General features: G+C 34.5%; 1 protein-coding gene across 1 annotated transcript in view; it reads right to left on the bottom strand.

Annotated features, from left to right (window-relative positions):
- The window catches only part of LOC132749304 (putative ATP-dependent RNA helicase DHX57), a 155,161-nt gene that overhangs the window by 34,339 nt on the left and 104,319 nt on the right, over window positions 1–16,503 (bottom strand). The gene's annotated exons all lie outside the window — the stretch shown is intronic.

A 16,503-nucleotide genomic window follows, 5' to 3' on the forward strand; every position in this document is an offset into this window, starting at 1 on the left:
GTCTCAACCCATAACCATCTCGAGACTGAATTTTCGACCATTTCTCAAGTTTTTCCCTAAATGCATTGGAAACAACAAAAGGGTCCCCAAAGCGCTGATCCAAGAATTTCTTAGACTCCTCATATGCATCCCCTGAAGTAATTATCGTTTGTTGGGAAAGTACTACAGCGTTGTGTCTTCTTTTCTCACTTTACTTGATGCGATCTAATGCTTGCATCTACGAAGATGTGCAAGATTGTCCGATTGTCACTTCCTGTTTCGGCTTTTTCGTGGAAAAATCTTCTCTGGAATTTAAATGTGGCAACCTTGCTTCACCATGACTGATGAATATCTTCTGGCAGTGGTACATCCCACTCGTTTTTTTTTTGCTTCCAAATGTTTTGTAACAGAAGTTTGGCTCGGACGGTAACTGGGGTCGTATTCTGCATTCCTAGAAAAGATTTCGCACGTTTTAAGTTAGCGATTTTCGCGATAGGCATGATTACGCGAATCTTTATAGCCGCGAATATGTCACTGATAACAAATCCGCGAACATTTCTAGCTTAAACCAAATAAAAACATAAACGTTCAGAATATTTATTATAATCTACTTACACAATAGCATAGAAACACAAGTGCTATAGAAATGTGTAAACAATTATGTAAAGTTAATATCCTTACTAAACCACCTCATGTTTAAGCTTGTAATCCATATATTTACATTTCAATATACCTATCATGCACATAACATTTTTTTAAATGTCCAATTATTACTTATTATCATGCTTATTCACGTTATTTGCTTGTCACGGCGTAAACAAAAGCATTTACAGTTTGCGTACATTGAATCTGAGATGAATATTTCAATATCACTCTCTTGTTACATGAATAAAAACAGGGATATCTCTCTTCACATAGGTCACTTCATCTGTTGACGGCTCCCAACGTAGACCTAGAACTTTGGTGACGTCGTCAGTGTCTAAGATGTTTACCCTGCCGGCATCTTGTTGTAACTTTTTGCTGTTGGAGTTCCAAGATCTCAAATTCATCTGGCATTGGACATCAACATGCGTGCTTCTTTAAAGTAATTAAAGCATTCTTCTTCTTCTTTAAAACAGGATATGACGTTATCGACATATAAATTTTGACGTTATATTTCAGAAACCGTCGTATGTGGTTTGTTGTCTAAATGTTTTAATGTCGTTGTGTTGAGTATGAATGGTGAACAAGCAGAAAAAAACAAAACTTTGAAGTCAGAAAGTCACTGTTAGGGTCATTCGGATCTTTCAGCCATATTAATATTGTCATATGTCGGTCATCTGTGTGTAATCTAATCTGCAAAAACGCCTTTTCAATATCTGTTGTCTTTGTCATGCGTTATTGGATGTGCCCATTTTAATTCCTTTAAAGTAAGGCAAACTTGAAACGTCGGAGCTATGTGTGTTATTTATAGGTGTCGCTATAGTCGGGACAATCAATACTTTCAGCGGTATTTTCTGTCTTCTGTCTGTAACAAGATAAACTGTAGCTTGGTCAAAGTGTTGCATCTGATATCTTCTACCCTCAAAAGCAGATATCCGGATTGTTTCGGACTTTCCCTCTATAATTGAAGCTAATCTGCTAGAATTTTTGTGATAAAATTTCTTTGTGCTCCTTCGTCAAAAATTATGGCTGCTGGGCTACATATATCTTGTAAAGAAAAAACGTCAGCTATTGCTGTCGTAATGAATACCCTGATCTAAATTGATCCGCGGGAGAATACATGACTGTAGCTTCAGATGTTTTCTGTCTAGAACAACTTTTTGCACCAGAATAACGACCGCTATCTAGCATTATAAAAAGTTGTGTGATGCTTTCTGTAACAATTCTGGCATCTCTTAGTTGACTAACACGTGAACACTTGAAGTTTACCGAAACAATTAAAACACAGGTTTTTCCTTTAACAATATTTAACTTTCACGCTACGTCAGGATACTTCCGGCAATATCTGGCTCTATGCGATTCCTCACAAAGCGCGCACTTAATTCCACTTCTTGTCACATGCGAACTGTTTGAACACCTGGTACTTCTTTCCCTAGTGAATACTGATGCAGTAGATCCGTAAGTTTCTACTTCCGTTTAAATGGAGTTGTATGATCCGGCTTCTATAAAATTAATTTCGTTATAAATAGCTCTACTCTTCTCCCGGAAGTTTTGTCGAGCACAATAGGCACGAGCAAATCGCCGTAAGATTCTTGTTGCTGGCCCAAACACTCCAGTACACGAATGTATGTCTCAATTTTATCATATAATTCACGAATATAATGTAAAGTATTTTGGGGGCTGGGAGTTGAAGCAATGCTTGTTTTGTTGTATGTATTATTTAACGTTTATGGCCATATCTCTTTTTCAAATGTTCTGTCGCACGTGCATAGTTTCTATTTGTAAGTGCAAAACTATCAAATGTCCGATCCGCTTCACCCTCAAGCTGACTTTTCATATTTGAAAACTTTTCCACATCTGTCAAGTTACAATTAAGATAAACAGTTGACTCAAACGAGTCCCAAAATGTTTGCCAGCTTAAAATGTCACCATTGAATTTCGGTAATGAAAATTTAGGTAATCTATGATACTGTGACAACTTGACGACACAAAAGAGTGATTGTTACCTAGGCTGCTCTGTGAACATCCAAAGTAAATATTTCTCCCGGCAGTTGAACGCTGACAAGACTTCCGGTCTCTCCACCGTCTGCTCCATCAGTAAAGTTCTGCCGCATGTCGTCTGCTCTTATATGACTAATAACTTCATGATTATCGGAAATTTCACTCATACGATTGTCTGTCTGTAAGTAAATTTGACGATACACAACTGAATGACGAGTTCTGTAGTGGTAACGAGTTCTTCTTCGATATCCTCGAGTCCAGTTTGTGATAGAATCTTCTCATCGAGTGCATCCAATGTATTTGTCTTCGATTCGATGGCCTCCAGAATGTGTTTAACTCTATGTTATCTGATTTCTCCCTCGCTTATTTGATTTTGCCCAAAAGCTTTGAAATAACGCTTCTGTTGCCGCTAGATACTACAATTAAAGGTTCATCTTTTTTGAGTCACGGCACCAATATCGTATATTAGTTGATAAAGTACTACAGCGTTGACGCAAACAATGAATTTTCTCGGAAGAGGGAATGCATTTTTGTTCAATTAGGATATTGAAGGCAAATTCCAACCAAGATGTTCAAAGGATCCCCATTGATAAAGCAAGGCTAAGTAGGGGGCATACGAATCAAACATAGCTGCTCTGACAATGATGTTGCCAGTTCCAGAACCCCATTTTCTAAAGAGGGGTTTGCTTTATATTAATGGGAGACACCCCTTGTACACCGGTAGTTTGCTGAACATGAGATGGCAATGAAACACCTGCATGAGTATCTGTTAAAGGCAGATCAGTCAAATGATTTTGATCAGATAACTGATTTAAACAAGCCTCTTCCTTAACAGTGATTTGATCAGGCCTTGTTTATATATTGCTGCGTTCATACTCTTGAATATATTGCTTCTGATTGCGCTTTGGAAGATTTAACCCTGTATGACATTCAACCTCAGAGAATGCCTCTTATGACACATCATTAAAGACATACACTTTAGCTTCAGCCATTTTCAAACTTTTTTGGGAGTAAAAGCTGTATCAAACTCTAATTTTGCTTTATTTTCAGCATCAATGTATTTTAGCCTTGTTTTTAACTTTGCAACGTCTGCAACTGTGTCAATACGCCTTGAAGCAATCGAAAACCTCGAACCTTTGATCTCCCACTCCGTGAGGATGAAGCGAAAGTCCGTAGACTACCTTCTGAAACAACTGTTTGTAACTCAAATATTCTATCTGCTATCTTACACATTAAACGGTAGTAGCCTACTTCTAAATCCTCAAAAACCCTTGTGAACCTCTTAATATGAAGATGATCGGTACTATGCAATTTAACTTACCTTGAAAACAAAGTTCTAACCTCAGTACATGAGCTTTCTAATTGATTTCGCCCATCTCGAATCATATCAACATCTGTCTTATCCGATATTAGTACTGTAATTTTACTGACGCATTTTCGCCATTTTGTGATAGAGTGTTTAAAACTTTTTACGCAAGTCTCTTTTTCATACTCGTGACCAGGTTTTGTAGGCCTTCTTTCACTGTGCATTGTCGATTCTGAATGTACGCCTTGAAACGTTTCATCTGATATTTCAACATATGTACTTGAAAACGAAATGTTACAAGAATAAATAGAAATTAAAAAGTTTTCAGAGAACTGGGAAATCCCGCTTCTCAAGCCAATCTTAAAAGTCAAAACCAAAAATTATGTGACAGATCATCCACTGCCTACATATAGAAATAATGTTCATTGGCATATAAAAGGAAATATTTCACTTTTACACCGCTTAACGTTTACTGTCTATTGTTTTTAAGCATAACATGCCCTGCTTTCATGTTGCCAAAATTGTCACGCACAATCTCGTGATATTTTTCTGCAGATACATCGCAACCAAGACTTTGCAAGAGTGTCACTTGGATGAATGTCATTCGTCAGCAAATTAAATCTAATGGAGTATGTTCTTTGCAATTTTAGATGTGTAAGAACCCAGGCGTCCGTTCCAGTCGTCAATATTTTGGTTCATATAATTGATATAATCTGTTATCTGGCGATCAACATCTTTGAACAGTACAGAATTTGGAAGACACTTGCCTTAATTGAAAGATAGGGAATATTCAAAAATGTAAACTTGATAGCTGGGTTGTAAGAAAGAAGTGTCACAAGGTTCTGCAGAGAACTCTGGTAGGATGGCAATGTATTTTCACGTCACAAATGCCAGTCCAAATATAAATGGATATCTTCTTGTACTCTGAGATTAATTTATTAACATTTCTTTGAAGCCAGCCGTAAATGTCACTTGTGCTAGCCCTGGGCTTGTAGATCCATTTGATCTTCTTTTCCCAAAGGAATTTTCAGTTTCAGAACACAGCTTCAAATAACATCCTATTGAGTCACTGACAACGACAGGCTTCCAACTGAAATAATCTTGCACTTCAACTTATTTATCAATGTCCTTTGTCAGTTAACTGCAGCTCAAAAGGAGGGAGTTTCTACTGTAACCGTTTCACGGCTTGACGAAATTATGTAAGGGAAGCAAGGTTCTATACTGATGACTTGTTATTTTATTTTCTTTTGTCAACGTAGAAACTGAAAATACAGACATAAAAAACAACACTTAAATCGTACTTCAAGAACTTTGATTAGTATACAACATATATTGTAAGCGGAAAATTTACCCTTATACCGTCAGATAAAATGTACAAGCGTTTGGCATGTAAAATGAAGGTATCGGCAAAGATATAATGGTATTAAGTTCTGAGAGAGGAAATATATACCTCCTTGCGACTATTTAATGCATTCGAAGATCGCATTGAATTGCTCTTAAATGAGCCAGAAAATGGATACACCAAATCATGCAATCCTTCGGCGGTTACAGGCGTACGAATAACACTAGAGTGAAAATTACGTACATGCGGTTGTGTCTAAATAGTTTAGCGACGCAGTAACATACATGCTTCCGAATTCCGGAACTTCTAAAATCCGGAAACTTCTGAAATCCGAACATTTTTCAGGGTTCCGAAATTTCGCCTTCTGTTTTCTATATAATTAAAACCTCTGAATAACGGAACTTCTAAATTCTGAATTCCGAACGATTTTCTGGTAAAATTTGGGTTATATCAATTCAAATTTACTTCCGCAAATGATAAGGTGTGAAAGAATATGATGTATGTACTTGTGATCGTAAAATCTTCAAAATGTCAGTATCTTCCAATTAGCAATTATAACCATTTATCTTGACACCTATTAAAATCATAACCTGTCAAGCATGTCAAGCACTTGATTATGGTGAGGTGTGAAAATTAAGACTAAGAAGTACAATGAGATGAAAAAAAAAAGATTAAAGGTCAATAGCTGGTACTGCATTATGCATTATGCTATTGTATCAACAAATTTAGTCATAGATTACAAAGATATTTAATATTGTTATAAACTATAAGTCCTATAATTTTGCCATTTTATGAATTTAATCAGCTTCATCATGTATTTCTTAACAATTGATGCTTAGTGTTTCTCCTTGTTCCGACAAATCAGAATTTCTGTATTCTGGAAACTTCCAAATTCCAAACATTTTGGCTAGTCCCATAGGTGTCCGGTTTTCAGAGGTTACACTGTACTGCATATCATAGACATCACATAAATGTGAAAAAAATCAGTGCTTATAAAACTTTGAGCTGTATTCAGTACTAAATTTTTGATAATCAATACATGTTGCTTAAACAACTGATATAACTGAAATGTCATTTTTAGTCTAGCACTATTCAAAAATATAAAGTGACAAGTGAGAAACAAATAGAATGCCCAACAAAAGAAACTTGTTTTATTTAGTTCCGCCCATTGTTTTCTCGTTAAGGGCACACGCGTTTTTTTTTTTATTTGGGGACCATATTCCGCTTTGCATGGAATGGCACTTACGTGCCACATTGAAGGTTTCATATTAACCGCCATATGAACACATCTGCGGATGTCTCAAAGTTCAAAATTGTATCAGTTCACGTTAAATGTTGAATTCTGCATGAGCCGGTTCTAAAGGGCGTGAACGGTAGTTTGCACTTGACAGTACCGTCCATGAACAGGCTCAATCAAACCGAGCCTGCAACATTTTCAATTTTAACGTATTGGGCTTTAGGGATTCTTATTTTCTCTATTCTGTTGGCCGTCTTTAACAAGTTTCCCTTTTGTTTTATACAGAATGTTTCCAGCACCTCACTACAGGGAACATCTTTCACTGATGGTATCAGAGGTTTTAGATGACATTGGTGTCAATGAACAAATGGTGATGAGAAGAAGAAAATATATGCAGATGAAAGAGACTTTGCGTACTTTCACAGTGAGGTCAACTGGTACTGATATGACTTCATATGTTTTAGGTAGTCGAAGTGAAGGTACAACTACCACAGGACTTCAGTCAGACTTGGATTATTTAGTCTGTGACAATACAGTCAATGTTATAAAAGACTTGTCAGAGTGGAAGCATGACAAACTTAACTACCTCATGATACAAGATAAGAACACTTCCCCTGGGTATTGTTTCCTACAACTGCTTCAATATGATAAACCTACGCCTGCCACTGAAATTCCTTATCACCACATATTGAAAGGAAAAAGAATATTACTGAAAAACACAATAAAATGCGTGGGACTTCGGATTCCTGGTTATGATCTGCTAAATGGACCATCCAATGTTGAAACACGTAGACAATACGGGCTTGGTGATGTAGATAATGTGCTTGCTTATTCCTGTAAATCCTGGCCTCAATCAGCATCAAGTTGCTTAGAGAGACAAGGTACAAGAGGATGGCCAACAACTAAGGTGAGAAGATCTGCAGCCAGAACAAAGTGTTTTGTTGTTCCAACTGGAAGTAAAATCAGTGTTTATCCTGAACTTGAATGGAGAATATCGACATCCCTGGCCGAGAGATGTTTGATTTCCAGTCTAAATATAACCCAAGTTAGATGCTATGTGTTACTGAAAATGATTCTTAAATCATTCCTGAATCCTCAGGAGAAAATAAATATATCAAGTTTTATGATTAAAACAGCTTTATTTCATTGTATAAAAAATACAGAACCAAGTATATGGGTAGATAACAATTTATTGACATGTATTATATTCTGCTTACAGGAATTACACAGTTGTGTACAGAATGAGATTGTTCCCATTTTATAATATCTGAAAACAACTTGATGGCAGGGCAATTTACTTCAGAGACAAAACATGAACTTTCAGAAAATATAAGTGACTTTATTCAGAATGATAAACATTCTTTGCTTCGAATTGATACTGATGATCTTGGATATAGACTTAAGTAAAACTGAACATAGTACCAAAGAAGGTGCAAAGTTCTCATACTTCTTTTGATACATCTACTTTATTATGCATTAACTTTGCACAGTTAGTAACTTGGCTTCACTCTGCTTTCACGCTACGATTACAAAACATTGAAAAAATGAACCAACTTGTAACAATAATAGCTTTCCTAATGGCCTATGACATTGATAGTGACAAAAGACTTACACCCACTGGATTAAAATTTCTGGCACCTTTGACCTTTACCACATATGGATCCGCCATCATCCAGTTTTGGTGAAAGCAATCAAGTGTTGCGTAAGGCATTGAATTGGCTATCGGCTGGTTTAGACTCAGATGTTTCATCTGGCAGACTGAAACTGGCATCAGTGTTATACAGTATAGGAGAGATGGAGAAAGCTGCAAAGATTCTGAGACAAACTGAACAGAAATATATCTCTCATGTTCTACCTATCTGTGGACACACTAGGCTTAAATCAATAACATGTATCGACTTTGTAAGGCTATGTAATGAACATAATGAAGACTGTATCAAACATTATACAGCATTTTGTGTTCATTTCACGCGACAGGAGACCAACTGCATTCCTCATGAACTACAATATGAAATGTTCAGATCTACACAAGATGACATAACACACAGATATGATATAAAAGACTTTTGGATGGAATGGGCTGTGGTTGATTCTCTAACTTTCTTATACTTCCTACAATATAAGATCTATGGTCATCTAAAAAGACAGCAAAAAAAAAAACAACAAGCACTCAATAATTTAATAGGAATCATAGAAACTAATGAAAACCTTGGACATAGAGAAACAGCTCTTAATCTTTTAGGGCAATGTATGGAACAAGAAAACAGACCACAGGATGCTTTACAATATTATATACGTTCTCTGCAAGAAAGACCGAGAAACAATGCAGCAAACATTCATATATGCCGACTTTTCTCCAGCTTACTACTTGCCAAACAAGGACCATCAGTTATGACATGTGTGGTTCCTCATGATATCCAATTGCATGTTGCAGCTACTGAGTATCAGGAGTCCCAAAAATCATTAACAGGGCAAAACTCCCTTTTTATTCCAGGCCCATAACTCGGCTGAAAATCCTTCAACCTGAAAAAACATGTTATATATACAAGTACTTGAGCTACCAATCAATTTTGTAAAGTTTCATTAAAATTGCATAAGTGGTATTAGAGGAGTAGTTCAGACAATTTGTAAAAATTAAAGTCATTAAAGGGTTATTACTCTGACAATAATCATGAAACCGAAACAATTTTGTTCAGATGCACATAGTATCATAATTTCTGTAAAAAAAAAAAAAATTGATGAAAATGCACTAGTTTCTGAAGAGTAGTCCAAACAAGTAGCTGGCAACACAAAAGCTATACCTTTGTATTGAGGGGCCAGAACTCTGCCAAAATCATTTAATATGAAAACATGTGTGATATGAGCAAGTACTTGAGCTTCTTGTTAATCCTGAAAAGTTTCAATGAAATTGCATTAGTTGTATAAGAGAAGAATTCCGGAAAATCTTTTAAACACCTTTAAATTAAAGGGCCATAATTCCGCAAGAAACTATTCAACCGGAAAACCCATTCGTTATACTACTTGAGCTGCAGATCAATCCTGTAATGTTTCATTGAAATTGCTTCAGTTGTATAGGAGAAGTAGTCCAGACAAACGTTAAAAACAAAAATCATTAAAGGGTTAAACTCTAACAAAGTCATTGAACCGGAAAATGCTGACGATATGCACAACGGGCCTTGGTACTAACCATTCCTGTACAGTTTGAAAGAAATTGCACTATTTGTTTTTGGGTAGTAGTTCGGCCATTTGTGAGGTACGAACCGACAGATGTCGGAGAAGTGACAGTTCCCTTTTAAGCCGCCACTTCTCCGTAGAGGCAACACAATTAATTGGACAGAATACACATATGTTATAAGACTCATAGTAGGAAGAAGTAATCACATGCTGCTTGTTTGTGAATGTAAAAATATGTGCCATTCATCCTTCTCCAATGTAATTCTTAACTCCAATATTACTATTATTAATGTACTACAATAAATAGTATCAGAGGTGTTTTAACCTCACCTGAGGACAATGTGATGGCCCATTGTCCGTCCGTTCTCGAACAACTTCTGCTCTTATACCACTTGGACAAATTTGTTGAAATTGTGCAGGGATTTTCCATGCACAAAGCTCTACCAAAGATGTTCAAAGAATTAAATTCCATAGAGAAAACTGGTTGCCATGGCAACCGAAAGATTTTTTTTTATAAAATATATTTAGTAATAACTAAACAAACTTTTCTTGTGAAATCCAAAGTATAGATTAGATATTTCGCATGAAACATCTTGTAGTGGATGTCTACCATGTTTGTTCTAATAAAGGTCCCAGGGCCAATTCTTGTGAAAATCCAAAAGAGTAAGAGCTTAGATATTTGACATGAAACATGTTCTTGTGTGTATCTACCAAGTTTGTTGAAATAAAACCCCATGGGTTAAAATTGGCCCTGCCCCTGGGGTTAATGATTTTTTCTTATATGTAATGTAAATGTGTTTCTTTCGCGATGTTTAAATTTTCGCTATTTCTTCTCTGTTGAAAGAGTCTCCACTTTGACCGTTTAACCTATTTCTCGGGTGAGCAATTTAGCGCCCTCTGGGCCCTCTTGTTTTCATATAGGGAGGATAATACAGTTTTAGCAATGTCTGTGCGTCAATGCGTCTGTTTTTTGTCCAGTCCATTATTCTTTCATTAATTTGAGTGTAGCAAATATTGACAAATATAGACAATAACTATAAGTTTCATGCAATATCCAGATTTAAGGTCAAGCTTTACTTGAAAGGATCTTTTTCATATAAGATATATATATAAATGGTCATTCATATTTAATTTAAAGATGTTTGCAACTTGAAGGTCCTGTAATGAGCAAAATATAAACCAACTTTTTAAAAACCAATGCCACATTTGGAGTAACTTTTGTAAAAAGAGGGTTATGTTCAGTCATAAATGAATGGACTTTCAAGAGTCAGTACATTGAAATGTATTGTTTTTTATTTAAAAACCGATAATGATAATGTTTCTTAATTCTTGTAACAATCTTTTTTACATTACCTATGGCTTCATTGTCTCTCAGAGTAAATGATATTTGTAATCCGCCCAGCTTCGGAGCCATTTTTCTATAACAAACAACAATTTTTTGTTTTGTTTTTTTCTTAGTACCCATCCTGCCATTTCAATGTTTTATCTTTTAATATTGACACATTTATAAAGCATATTGTTAACAAACATTTTCTATACAACAAATAAAAAGTAATTGGTTATAACTGCAGTTCATGTATTGTTAGCTGATTCAAATCATTGAAAGGTCAGAAATTAAAAAAAAAATATATTGTAACTATATATATTTTCAATCTTATAAATCAATAGATATAGACTGTCAAAATAGCCTTTGATTGTATTGAACACATTAAAAATTGGTATTCATCAAGACATGCAAGTTGTAAAAATGGTTCAGAGACTCAATAAAAAATAATACTGTAAACAGTTTCTCCTTTCATTATAAGTTAACATCAACATTGTATTTCAAGTTGAATTTACTATTATGTTCATACTACTAGGTAAGATTTGGGAATGACCTTCATCTTTCCATTTGTGATATTGTACTGCAACATCCTTTATATTCCGGATAAAAATAGATGGACTGCATTTGGACGTATGTACAAATGTACAGACAGACAAAATATCATTTCTTTTTGTTTTATGTTGCCACAACACTGTTAAAAGATCATATGGCTTTGCGCCAATACTGAGCTGGTCATATGGCGATTTTCCAACTTATCTGATGGAGGAAGATCTTCATTGCTACCATGCATTACTTCAAGCACAAATGGGCACCTCGGTAGAATAACTGAAATTCTGTAAGCTAGCTGGATACATTTCTCACATGAACGAATGGTAGAAGCAAGTGCTTTTATGTCAACAACCATAATCAGTCTGAAATGTACACCCCCAAAAGTTGTTTTCAATTTTTAACATGGCTAATTAATTAAGTTTCTATAAAGGCCCATTATGTCTCAGAGATAATTTAAATATTCTCGAAAACTTGTTTATTATTGATGTCTTGTTAAAGTTTCCAAAACATTACTCATGACCCAATTACCTTAGCCATCTTTAAATTTGCTTCTGTTGCATTGTAGCAATTACACTAAGAAGCACTTATAACCCAACACTTACATATTCCAATATAAATTGACTATTTGTGAACGGATTTTGTTTAACTTTGGACCATACAAAATTCAACATATCATACTTACTACCTACAAATAAAAATACAAAAATCAACATATCATACTAACTACCTACAATTGTATTTACAATTCATTGACAAGAAAATAAAGAAAATGAAAAAAAAAACAAATATGCTACTGCAAAATGAAAAATCACATAATTGTGAACTGTCAATATCGTAACAAAATAAAAAGCCTCTGAATCCCACTAAATATGTATGTTAACCAGTTCTAATTTCCTCCAAATTGGCTAAAACAACGTGTTAACACTTGTCGCATGGCAATAGCGTAGTTTCTCATGAAAGCTTGGGGAATATTTCTCCATTCCTGAATTAGGGCTTGCTTGAGTTCCAGAATGTCAGTTGTTCTACCAATTGCAAGGTGCCAATTTGTGCCTGAAATATTACATTGAGGCACCGGAGGTCTTCCTCTAACAGTTTAGTTAGAAAGTCGCCATATGACCAGTACAGTGTTGGTGCAACGCCATATGACCTTTTTACAGTGTTGGTCCGACGTTTAAGCAAAATAAAGTTGATACTCTTAATATATTTTTCAATTTTCTTAAGTTTGAAGTTTTGACATTTTATTTACCAATCTGGAAGTGTTCAGCTTTATATTTTAAGGTTTAGAAAAGTTAATTTAGATATAAGAAATGAAATAGTAGTAGTTAGTTAAAATGCATTGATGAAAGTGTTAAATATTATTCATTAATCATTTAAGCTATTTTGAAAGCCAGTATATTTAAAACAGAGACACTAAGACGCATATTGGTTGTAGATACTATGTTCAATCAATATAATAAGCAATATCCCCTTCTTTAAAAATGTTGTATAGGGGTCAATTCATAATGGCAGATGAAGTAAATAAAATATCCTTTCCAAGTTTACCTAATTTCCAAACTCAAACATTTACAGATCCACACATGTTCCCGATGGTAGGTACATGTATCAAGTTAGAATTACTTATTGAAAACATTTAAGGTCATTGTCACAGTTACCTTTACCTGCTTAACTTTGTCCGCTTAATAACTTGATTACTATTAGATTCACTTCGTATATAGTACAGAGGCCAATAGATGACATTTATTGATTATAAGTCAGCTAGGCTTTGACCACTGCCACCGTGACCTTCAACTCATTAAATCTTGTCCAGTGGAGCTTGGACATGACCAGTATATACTCCCTTTTGATTTTGAGCACTTCAATATTTTTTCAAACCACAAATCTGTAAGTGATGAATCTTCAAAGGACCCTTTTACAAGATAGGTAAAGTTTCATGCTCCTGAAGGAAGATCCTATATTTACATCTTTTGTCTGTCTGTACATTTGTACATATGTCCATATGCAGTCCATTAATTTTATCCAGAGTATAAAGGATCTTGCAGTAAAATATCACAGGTCATTCCTAAATCTTACCTAAAAGTATGAAAATAAAAGTAAATTCAACTTTAAATACCATGAATGTTGATGTCAACTTATAATGAAAGGAGAAATTGTTTACAGTATTCTTTTTTTATTGAGTCTCTAAACCATTTTTACAACTTGCATGTCTTGATAAATACCAATTTTGAATGTGTTCAATACAATAAAAGGCTTAATGACAGTCTATATTTATTGATTAATAAGATTGAAAATATATATTTAGTCATAATATAAGTTGTCTAATTTTTTGACCTGTAAAGGATAAGAATCAACTAACAATTTAAAAACTGCAGTTGTGACCAATAAATTTTATTTGTTGTATAAAGAGTGTTTGTCAACAATATACTTGTGCGTTGTAAATAAGAGTCAATATTAAATTATTAAAACATTGAAATAGTAGGTTTTAGTATTAAAAAAAGAACAGAACAAAGATTTCTCGTTGGAAACAGAAGAATAGCCCCGAGGCGGGGCGGTCAGTACAGGAACAATTATCTTTATCTCTGATGCACATGAAGGCATAAATACTATAATTAGATTGTAACAAGTATAAAGAAATATTAACAAAATACATTTTTATCATCTCAGATTGCCCAATTATTTAAAAAAAGACATCCATGAATGAATGATGAAGATAGTTAAAATAAAATTTATAGAAACACAACCATTGATGTACTTATGTAAAATATAACATTTTCAGTCTAAGTTGTATCTTGGCCCTTCTTCTCCCTCATTAAATATTGTGTTAAAGTTGCACATATTAATGTTAAAAAAATAAAACATCTGTTAATGACTGATAACATAGTTATTGACAAGACAATCAACCAATGTACTATCATATCATGACTTTTGACAGCCAAGTGTCACCTTTGGCAGCTGAACTGGCTCTTGTGGAATGCATGTATCTTCATAAGCTGCAAATTATGATAAGGTGTTTCAAAATCTATGTATAAATGGCACAAATATGGACTAGACCATTCAATGTACTTATAAGAAATGTAATGCTTGGTGTTTGACGTACATTTCTTATTTGCCACAGGAATATGCAGATGTATCAGTAAATATAACGCTGCGTCTGGGATTTGAAATTGCTACCTCCTTACAAGCAAAAGTAACAATGTGCTAGTCCACCGAGACAAAGAATCGATTCCCTGACACAGTTGTCCGTTATTGTTACATTATGTAGGTGTGCACTCATCTGTAACGCACACCCTCTTCAGAAGTCATCATAAAAAGTCATCATTTATGATGACATGATGACTTATATTCAAGTCAGAAACCATTTTATTTTTATATAAGAACCAATTCATTTTACTAACAAACCCTTGAAAACCCATCAATTAATAAGAAAGTTATAGACTGAACACAACCCTATTTTCACAAGTGTCACAGGCATGGATCTTTGAGATGCTTGTTAGGATCTTGCTCATAATAGGAATTCTTTAAGCTGCAAACATTAAAAAATCAATTATGATTGACCATAAATATTCTGAGATGAAAAATATCTTTTCAAGTAAGACCTTAAATTTTGATATTGCATGTGACATATCGTTTATTTTATTAGTTATAAATATTTTGACAGGCTATATGGCCCTATATCAACGGCTGTTTGGAAATATAACCATAGCCGCAAGGCGAAGGTTATATTGCAAACAAATGTTTATTTACGGCCATATAACCTGTCAGGAATATTTATAACGAATTTATAATAAGCTATATAAACGTCACGGTTATCCAATGAAAAGTAACGTTACAAACGTGCAGTATTATAATTACTTAACTAAAATGAATGACAGAATAATGAACTGGAAAAAAACAAACAGATTGATTAACGAACTAAGCAAAAACTATATAATTCTTCCTAACAGAGGTAATTTGAAAACCATCCGATACTGTTTATTGTGTGTGTTAAAATAATGATATTAACCATATGGTCATGTTTTGGGAGGAGCATTGCCTTATTAACTTAAAGGGCTCTTAACTCCAAAGTATAAACCAAAAGAAAAGAAAACATCCTAATAATTACATCATGAAATCGGAACAATTTTTAGAAATATTAACTAAAAGTAACTTTACAACTTTTAATTTAAATCTCAAACATGTATTTCCATTTTTTGAGAGACTAGTCATTTGCATATGCATCTGGTAATTAGGGGTTTGTCTTTGATTGCTGTGTAGTTGTTAAACTACTCGTTCTTAATTGAAGTGCTTCCATGAGCATACCATGTGTTCCTTATGATATAAAAATGATTCATGGTCATTGATAAATGTAAATGATACTACTTTAGTAATATATATCGTTGCAAATTTGAAAATAAGAAATGATTCGGTTTTTTTCTTTAATTACATAAAAATCAATACTGACACATTTTATTACCAATTCAGCGCATATATTTAAACAGTAAAATGACAAAGCATACAAAGTGTAAATTGAAGTTAATAGTGATTTTATTTTGACTATTGTATTAGACAAACCGGGTCTCAATTTTAAAGCGATTATGACCAAAATAATAGTAACGCTAAATATAAGGTCTATTTTACTTAATTCACAGATAATGCCACGGAAGAGCTACGATCTAATCATTCACGGATTACTACGGAAATGTGAAATTCCGTAGTCCGTTACGGTTCTAGTACGGACACACGACGGTATGAGTACGGAGTCCGACGGATTTACCACCAAAAGCCCCCGGTTAGACATGGATTGTTACGGACAGACACGGTTTGATACGGAGCGACACGAATCAGGACGGACGCACTACGGATACAATTCGGTCTGCTACGGTATAAGATAGGGTTAGTACGAATAAGTACGGTCTGATACGGAGAAGAACGAATTGATACGGAGAAGAACGAATTGCCATGGATCTATACGG

Source organism: Ruditapes philippinarum, unplaced genomic scaffold (genome assembly GCF_026571515.1).
Source record: "Ruditapes philippinarum isolate M1 unplaced genomic scaffold, ASM2657151v2 ctg666_1_1_1_1, whole genome shotgun sequence".
In the NCBI taxonomy this organism is placed as follows: domain Eukaryota; kingdom Metazoa; phylum Mollusca; class Bivalvia; order Venerida; family Veneridae; genus Ruditapes; species Ruditapes philippinarum.